Source organism: Megalobrama amblycephala, linkage group LG22, assembly GCF_018812025.1.
Source record: "Megalobrama amblycephala isolate DHTTF-2021 linkage group LG22, ASM1881202v1, whole genome shotgun sequence".
Classification (NCBI taxonomy): Eukaryota; Metazoa; Chordata; class Actinopteri; order Cypriniformes; family Xenocyprididae; genus Megalobrama; species Megalobrama amblycephala.
In genome coordinates, this window is record NC_063065.1 from 29,159,573 (window position 1) to 29,169,900 (window position 10,328).

Below are 10,328 nucleotides of genomic sequence, written 5' to 3' on the forward strand. Positions count from 1 at the left end.
ATGAAGTAGGCGTTGATTTGTCCTGCGGAGGCGGCGTTTCACCTATCTATAGATAGGCACATTCCGGGACGAGTCGTTCGCTGGGCCTGGTGTCAATAAAAGCTTTTATTGGATTGACAAAGAAGGTTTCAGTTCTGAAACTTACAGGATATTCTTATAGAACGAAGATCTCTTATATATCAAAGGCTCAAGGAAAAGCTGCTTTCTCAATTCATGACCCTTTTAAAAATCTAAACTATTTGAAGTCATGTGATTTTTATAAACGAGGCTTCGTTATGTCATATTATTATGTGTTTCGAAATTTCATTGGTTCACCACTGGGGGGCTTGATTTTGGCAGTTTGATACATGCTCCGAACCACTGATTCGAAACAAAAGATTCGTAAAGCTTCGAAGCTTCATGAAGCAGTGTTTTGAAATCGCCCATCACTAGATATTGTTGAATAAAGTCGTTATTTTGGAGTTTTTTTGTGCACAAAAAGTATTCTTGTCGCTTCATAACATTAAGGTTGAACCACTGTAGTCACATGAACTGTTTGAAATATGTCTTTAGTAGCTTCCTGGGCATCTGAAAGTGTTCACTGAGCAATCGGATTTTATCAAAAATATCTTAAATTGTGTTCTGAAGATGTGCGAAAGTCTTACGGGTGTGGAATTTTTTCCATTTTTGGGTGAACTAACCCTTTAAGGCCTCTGATGAACCGAAGAATGTACATTGGGGCCTTTAGATTTGCCCACTTAGATGACCTGAAGTGATCTTTTTTGCAAAAGCTTGTGTCATTTGAAATGGGACACACAATGGGTCATGTAATGTACATCACAAACTTTGGGAAATCTACCAAGTTGTTCTTTGGACGTAGGCCATTGAAGAAACTTGTAAACAGGGCTTTGTTTTTTGCAGTTCAGTAAGAAACATGCATACACAAACATCCCGGAAATTGCGCGAAGCTAATCAGATTGGATTTCGCAAGAGCTCCATTTTGTGTGCAACAGTCCGTTGGCACTCCATGAAAGTGGAAACCCTTGGTATCTTAACATTTGCATCAGGTTTGTTTATTTCAGAATTGGTAGAGAGCCTTGAATGTAAAACAATCATTTGTGTTTCAGAAAGGGAAAAAAGAATGTCAGAGGAGCAGTGGATAGTCTGTGCTTTTGATGCGGAGGGAGCAAATGGGTGAAGGAATAGGAGAAATGATGAAAGTGGGAGGATCTGGGAGGAGAGGGAGGGAGCGCAACACAGCAGGGGACGGAATAGGCCAGAAGATGGAGAGAGATGGAGAGAATGAGAGATGTGATAGGCATCTCAGGGAGCCATCAAAAACTCCACTGTGGAGAAAGGAAGGGGGGAGAAAAGAGAACTGACAACAGCGGCAAGGGAGCAAACGTGTTTTGACAGACACCCTGCACTTGATGAAATCTTACCTTGCCACTTCGGTGAGACACACACTCATGAACACACTCCGAGGCCTGACAAACACCCTGCTGCTGAATTATTCATGTCAGAAAACGCAATTATCCGGCACACTAATGTGGCCAGCGGTGGTGTGAGAGCATTGAAACAACACAACACACACACAAGCAATTCCATTGTGTAAACAAAAAGCCCACCGCATTCTTCTGCCGGTTGTCTGTTTGGCACTGGCCGCAATTTATCCTTCCTTTTGATCTCCCAGTGTGCACTGCTGCGAGCGCTCAGAAGTTACGTGTGTTTGCCACCGCTGCTAAGCCACAGTTGATAAGCAGATGTTGTACAGTATATCAGCTATTTCCCCTCCGCAAAAGAAATCCACTCATTGTGAAGTCTTCAACCATACCAGACAGAAGGAAACAAAGGAATCAAAATTAAGAGGAATTGCTCAAAAGATTTGGCTGAGGATGAGGCTGTGTTGATTGACATTAGCATATTGAGTCAAGTAACTGGTATCAACAAGGTTTCTTGACTGGGGATGGACACAAGTACCCTAGTACTTGGAAGTGGTATAACCTTCAAAACATTTAATTTTTGGTGGTGTTTTGTGGTCCAAACTTGAAACGCAAACCTATGCAGGTGTGATTTAATAGGATTAGTCAATGGAAACAAAATGTTCCTGAATAATTTACTCACCCCCATGTCATATCAAGAAGTTCATGTCTCTCTTTCTTCAGTGGAAAAGAAATTAGAGTTTTTGATGTAAAACATTCCAGGATTATTCTCCTTATAGTGGACTTCAATGGGCACCAAACAGTTCAAGGTCAAAGATAAAGTTTCACTGCAGCTTCGAATTGTTCAAAATGATCCCAGATGAGAAATAAGGGTCTTATCTAGTGAAACCATCGCTCATTTTCTGAAAAAAATTGAAAATTATATAAGGTTTAACCATGAACATGCTCAACTTGATTAGCTCTCTTCTTCTTCTCCTCTACTCACTCAGCACCCGCTCAAGAGTATTACTGCACCTCCACAGGTCAAAGTTTGAACTCATTTATATATGCAACTATGCTAGTTCAATAGTATATAACAGCTTAGTTCACAACTTTGGCCTGTGGATCGGGCAGTAATACTTTAGCAATGTCTGCTGGAATTCACAATAGACGGTAATGAAGAAGATTAGTCTAGTTCAAGCTTGAGCATTTAAAGTTATCAAACTTAGCTAACTTTCAATATGTTTTCAGAAAATGAGTGATGGTTACACTAGATAAGATCCTTATGTTCTCATCTGGGATCGTATTGAACCAATCTTGAAGTCTGCCTTCTAAACTAATCAGTATCCTTACAAACGCTTTTGGTGCATCATAGAACGTCCACTATAAGGCATAATCCTGGAATGTTTTCATCATAACTTTAATCTTTTCGACTGAATATACATGAACATCTTGGATGACCGCTGAGTAAATTATCTAAATGTACATGATTTTTCATATCAACAGAAAAATATACCGGGATAACCTGGCTTCAATTGAGACTCCCCTGCTTCGCTTAATAGAAATGATATGCTAAAGCCCGCCCGCTCTTTGACGTGATTGGTTACAAGGTATTTTGTGACGTCAGAAACACCAGCAATTTCAAACTGCGTTTTTGATACTGTCTTTGGTTCACTGGACTTTTAAGGAAAAAATACTCAGCAATGGTGCTGACTTTGCACATGGTTTGTCTGAAAGTATATTAAAAGCACCACATAGACATACATTATAAACAACATTAAAAACTTGATTTTTTTTTTTTTTTTTTTTTTTTTTTTTTTTACCACAGGGGGTCTTTACCTAATTGATTAGTGAGGCGTTTCTAGGTTTTTCTTTAAAAAAAAAAACATAAGCTACAACACATTTCAATGGATGTTTTTGGCCTTACATCACAACTCACACTGTTTTTTTGAGCGTTCCACCACCACCATTGTGTCGCATCAATGACAAAATAGTCCAACTTTTTATGTGCCTGGAGACCCCTGTGTTCAGTTTGATTTCCGCTGGCTACTGTTAAGCTGTTTTTGAACACAAGAATGCGCCCCACTAAGAAATACAATCGATTGGCTTTCCTTAAAGGGGCCATATTTAGCTTTTTTACACATTCATCTTTCTTTAGTGTATAATGTTGCTGTTTGAGCATGAAAAACGTCTGCAAAGTTCCAAAGCACAAAGTCCCTTATTCTCTATATCAGTTTCTGAACTCCCTGAAACATTGTAGTCTTGCAAGTTTTTCTTTCGGGAACAAACACGTCACAATATTCCTCATTTAAATAATTCCCGCCCAAGTCATATGCAAAATAAAGGGGCGGGGCCTGTTGAGTGAGTTAGTTAGTAGGTGTCAAAGAGCTTAGAACTCAAGAGGTGACACTTTGATACTTTTGGGTAACAGCCACTAGAAGGCGCTCCAGTAGCGCGGTCACCATTATGGGCTGAAAATTACTAACTGGACAATAGAATCCTTCACAATCTTACGCACCCAAAATTGCCAAATTTCACTGCCAAATTTTTTTTTTTTTTTTTTTTTTTTATTAAGTCACCAGTAAATTGTATGGCTCCTACAGTAAATGTAGTATTGTCTTATATAGGTTTTATTTTAACAGTTGTGGAATCCAGCCATTCAACCATCTGATGTAGCGTAGTTAGCTTACTTTATTTAGTATTTCCATTTTATGCAACTTTACACATTGATTAACAGTAAATGAATAATTTATAAATTTAAGATCATCATGTTTGCAGCGAAACAATATATTTTAGACCTAGTGGAATAGTAGTATTTAATTTAAATTTAATTTTATATGTTGGTAATAATTCAGTGTTTATAAGCCTTTTAAAGAATTTTAACCTAAACTGACTGGGTTTCTATAGAGCAAAGGTTTTGCGAAAAAAGTGGAAGATTTAAACACAAAGTGTGTAAAATAAACTGTTAAAAGGATCTGATGATCACTAGTGATAGTATTTTATTCTGTGTTGTCATCATTCAGATTGGATTTCCGCTTTAATGGACATTTTTTTATTTATTTTTTTTTAAATGCCATCGAACGTTTTTTTACAAGATGTAATATAAGTCTAAGGTGTCCCCTGAATGTGTCTGCGAAGTTGCAGCTCAAAATACCCCATAGATTTTTTTTTTTTAACTGCCTATTTTGAGGCATAATTAGAAATGCGCTGATTCAGGCTGCGCCCCCTTTAAATCGCTCGCTCTCCGCCCCCTCCCGAGCTCTCGACTCTATCACTGCATAAACAAAGTTCACACAGCTAATATAACCCTCAAAATGGATCTTTACAAAGTGTTCATCATGCAGCATGTCTAATCGCGTAAGTACAGTGTTTATTTGGATGTTTACATTTGATTCTGAATGAGTTTGATAGTGCTCCATGGCTAACGGCTAATGCTACACTGTTGGAGAGATTTATGCATTATACAGACTGCAAGTGTTTAATAAATGAAAATAGCTATGGCTCTCTTGTCTCTGTGAATACAGTAAGAAACGATGGTAACTTTAACCACGTTTAACAGTACATTAGCAACATGCTAACGAAACATTTATAAAGACAATTCACAAATATCATGTTATCATGGATCATGTCAGTTATTATTGCTCCATCTGCCATTTTTCGCTATTGTTCTTGCTTGCTTACCTAGTCTGATGATTCAGCTGTGCACATCCAGACGTTAATACTGGCTGCCCTTGTGTAATGCCTCGAACATGGGCTGGCATATGCAAATATTGGGGGCGTACACCCCGACTGTTACGTAACAGACAGTGTTATGTTGAGATTCGCCTGTTCTTCTGAGGTCTTTTAAACAAATGAGATTTATATAAGAAGGAGGAAACAATGGAGTTTGAGACTCACTGTATGTCATTTCCATGTACTGAACTCTTGTTATTCAACTATGCTGAGGTAAATTCAATTTTCAATTCCTTTAACAAAGCAGCTGATATTGCCATAGAAACTAGTGGGCTGCCGCTGCTGGGCGCCGGTGTTGCAATGGAATGTTCTACTGACTGTCACTTCTTGTTAGTGTATATTCTTTGGTAGTGTGTTGAAACTCGCGGTTATGGTAAGGGGTGGGGCATTTCCCAAACACACTTGAAGCGCTTGACCAATGACAACACACTGGTCCAGCTCACCAGTCAGAGCACATTGTGCTTTTTAGAAGGAGGGGCTTCATAGAGACAGGAACTAAACAGAGCGTTACTGACAGACTGAGAAGGGAGGAACTGCAACGATGACACATGTGAAAAATTATGTGCTTTTGAACATTCAAGAATGAAAACCTATTCTAGTTTTCGATTTTGAAAATATATAGTTTTGCACATGCCTACTAGATAGAATGTGGCTAATGGGATTGAATGGAACAGAACACATGGCTCTTTTTTCTTTTCTTTTCTTTTTTTTTTTTTTTTTTTTTTTTACACTTGAACCATCCAAAACATACCTATAATCTTGACTGCAGGATGCCTTCAATGAGCCTGTTTCAATTATTTCATGGACAATTTGACAGATCCAAAGGAAAACAGTTTAGTTTTGTGTTGGTTTGCTTGAAAAACTTGATCTCAAAGATTTGTACTCTTGAAACTATTTCATATGCATTATTTTCTGACCCAACTTCCCGGAAAATAACCCCATGAATGACGATGAGCTTTTTGTATTCATGTTCCAATAATACACCCATCTGTAGTCAATTGCAGCTCTCTCCAAGTTGGAGTTGATGCTCACGACTGTTGCCTCGTTCAATAACCACAACTCGTCAATGCTGTTGGCTGCGGCAATCCAATCCAAAATCTCCCAGAACGGTTCAGATGACAGGGTGTACGGGAACGTTGTTTCAGCTCGGCACAGAATAGTAATTAAACACTACATTAAATTCCTCTTCATGACCAGTTCAGACTTTTCACGGATCCATTAGAGGCTGAATCTGCCAAGCTAAGAGAATCTTAATTGCGCAATTAATTTGAACGCTGATGTCTACTGACAGTTGGATTTATGGCATCTATTGAGGCCAGATCCAGACAAATGTGTGACAGGTTCTATTTTAATACCGCTGATGAGTTGGCTTGATATCCCGCAAGTGACGCCCATTTTGCCAGTCATCTGAAAATCTGCTGTTTTTCAGAGCTTGCTTCAGATAGATTATTGAAAGTTATTGTTATTGAGTTATTGTTTCTCATTTCCTGTTTGTTCCAATTTCTCTCACTTCACTGAAGAACTTTTCTATTTTTAAATGTGGTTTGGAAAGATCTGTTAAATTGTTAGAAAATGACAACAACAATTCAACTTGTGTTTTTCTCAAATGGTTGCAATTATTCACAGCAGATAATATCTTCATTTCTCAGAATCACTTTGTACACTCACACTCACACACTTGTCTTTTCTAGTGCCAACAGAAAGGTCAGGTCTCGACATTTATTTCCCCATGCAGCCATATTTGTTTTGAATCTGTTCAATGGATGTGGGAAACTTTAGTAACTCGCAGGGGGAAGAAATCAAGTCAGCATGTTACCTGAACACTAGAGAGCAGTTGTTAAATTAGAGATTGCTGGATGTTTTGATGGGAATTGTTGAGGGAGCTCCTTTGTAAGCTCTGGGAAGTTGGAAATATGTTTGTTCGTGCTCAACAAGTGCCTCTGATTGCCCAAGAGCTGCAGCAATCATCCACACGTAGTCTTAAAACACAGACAGCATGAGTGTGTTCACAATGGCCTACTACCTACTGTTTTTTTTAAAGGAAGTATGCAGTAGAGTTGTCAAAAGTACCGACTTCGGTACCTAGTCGGTACTGAAATTTTAAAAATGTGACGCTTTGAGCGCTGTTGAGCGGATTTGTTAACACCTCTGATTGGCCATTGTGTTGACGCGCCCATCGGATATGTCTGTGATTTGGCTTCAATGATCAACGATGTAAAAATTTTGTAAATAGTCATCAGTGAAGCTCTTCACCAAGCGCTTACACACAGGAGACCAGTCCGCTGATAGACGCCTGCTTTCGAAACGCTTTCAAACACGTTCCATTCGCTTTCAAACGCTGATGTGCGTTGATCATTGTAGCCAATCACAGACATATCAGAACACAGAACACATTTCTATGTCTGTCTACGCTATTTTAAAGGGGTCCTTGATTATGATTTCACTTTTTTTTAAAATTTTAGTTAGTGTGTAATGTTGCTGTTTGAGCATAAACAACATCTGCAAAGTTGCGATCTTCAAAGTTCAATGCAAAGGGAGATTTGTTCTTTTTACAGAAATCACTTTTTAAGGACATCAACAAGCTTCTTCCCAGGTTGGTGACATCACAAACCCCAAAATTTACTTAAACCCTGCACCTGGGACATGCAAAAAAGGGGGTGAGACCATGTTGGGCTGCTTTAGAGAAGAGGAAGAGTTGTTGTAGTAGAGTGTTGCTGTCATGCTGTCATTTTCAACGGTCCAATTCAACGCTGGATTTGCGCAAAAGATTAACATGACGGCACATGCTAGTGGATGAGTTGAATCAACTCCACAGCAACTACATAAATTTATCCACTAACCATTCAGAAACGTCCAGTTTCATTCTAAAAGTTGTAACTTCTTCCTGAGTCTCTCCATCAGTGTCGACTCCGGTTTGAACAATATAAGGCTGAACACCGTTACTGACAATCCTCATTTTGGCTGCGTGAGATTCTCCAGCTTTGTTGTTGTTGTGCAAGTGAAGCACAAGCTGTTAAAGCTCCGTCCCCTTCTGGAAAAGTTAAATGCATGCAAGGAAGAAATGACAGTCACAATTCTGTATGCAAGTAGGTCTAAGAAGACCAATTTAAATTTAGTGTGCAAATATTATGATGTCATCATTGTCTACATTTTGAATGCTGAATATACTTTGAGATTTTTAGAATCTTAGATTTCTTGTCTAAAATTTACAAATAAAGTTTCTTAAAGTGCACTGAATTGTAATGTATTTATTATAATTCAATATTAGAAATGTTATAAAATAATAAATGTAATTATTTTTATACATAAAATGCTATGTGTAAAATGTATGTACTATGTATGTATCTATGTACTTTTCACCACATAAGCAAAAACACCCACTTAGAGTTAGATGATTTTCATACTATTAAATAAAGTATGTAGTAGTGATCGACCGATGTATCTGTTTACCGATATTTTTCCCGATATTTAAGCATTTTTCCATAATCGGGTATCGGTTTTGTAATATCGGATTCGCCGATTTACGGCGCCATCTTGTGGCCGTTTTGAGATTTCCGCCATTGCAGCCCGGGCGTCTGAGGAGATCAGTCAACAACAACTCAGTGCACAGGTAAAGTATATGTTCTACTTGGTTTGCTTTAATTAATCAACTTTATTTAACATAACAGACATGCACAAATGAGATCTGAGACATAAATTCCTGATATAGTTAATTTATGCAGCTTGTTTCTAAACAATTGAGACGAACTCATTGAGTCACGTAGTGTAATTCGTCATGTCCTGCCCCAATAAAGACGTAACTTTACATGAATTAAATAAAACAGACATGAATGAGTGCATGTTGGAAATAAAAGCGCTGAATTTAATTCTCTATCTGTTGTATTTGCTCACCGTTAGTCTAGAAGAAAAAGTTCGTTCATATTGCTTAGCAACTGACGGATGATCAGGAGGCTTAAGCACGGCCACTGAATGAAACTTTTGACAAGATTATCTTGTTTAAACACCCTAGATTATATTATAATTTACTACATAACAATTATTTCGCTAATACACATATAAATATAGCCTACCGCTTTGTGGAAATTAATTATTTATTATCTCCATGCGCGATCGCGGTTGATTAAGTTATAGTCAAACAGCACTTTGTCAGTTGGCATTTCATGATTTAACGTTAGATTAAATTTAGATCATAAAATCCCAACTGACAAGTAAGGAGGGAGTGATTGTTATAAATAAAATGGTTTGTTCAGCTCATTTGTGTTGTAATAATTGTCAAAAACAGAAGTATAACAGTAAATAAATATCGGTTCTGCATATCGGTTATCAGGTACATAAACATGCAAATAATCAGTATCGGTATCGGTTATAAAAAAATCAATATCGGTCGATCACTAGTATGTAGTATACAGCAGAGAACAGTATGCATTAAGCAGTAGTGGAGTAGTGCAGTACAGTAGTGTTTCCTTCCTAATAACGCACAAGTTTTACTAACTTAAATGAAAGATTTTGCAGGATATGTTATATCCACATTTCTGTTCAGGTTTGTAATAACTGACAGAGCTGTGATTTGGGTGGATTGTTTCAGAGATGGATGTGTTGATTGCAGACTGGTGTTTTCTGCCCCGATTGCTGATGAGCCACCCCAGATACAGAAATGACGCTCTAATGAGAGTTTTGCCGGCAAAAGGCTCTAAGCTACGTGTGTCCAGATCTGTTGAGTTACCATCCCAATTGACTGTTTCCACAGCAACAGCCAGTAGAGGAAGTGAGCTTGGGCAGGAGGGCACCAGGTTGATTAAGATAATTAGCCCCTTTCTTATTTAATGGGTGTGTCTCTGCGGTTTTGTCCCAAATTACAGCCCGTTTGTTTCATCTGTCATAACCCTGACAGCATCCCCCCCAGTCAGATCCTTAGAGAATTAATAAGACCACGACCAAACTTTCAGTTGAAGTCACAGTCTGACGGCCATGTCTCTTTATCCAGGGCTGCATGTTCTGTCTCTAAAAGTGGCTCTGATATAATTATCTGTCTGTCAAAGTTATGTTATGCCTTTAAGCCTTCATCTTAGTCACAATGAGGTAATTCACCATCTGCTTACAAGGTGTAAAAGCGAGACCTGCGGTCCTGTCGCTATCCTTCCTGGCAGCTGTTAGCCAGAGTGTTTCATCTGAGATGTCGTGACGGCAAAATGGGCT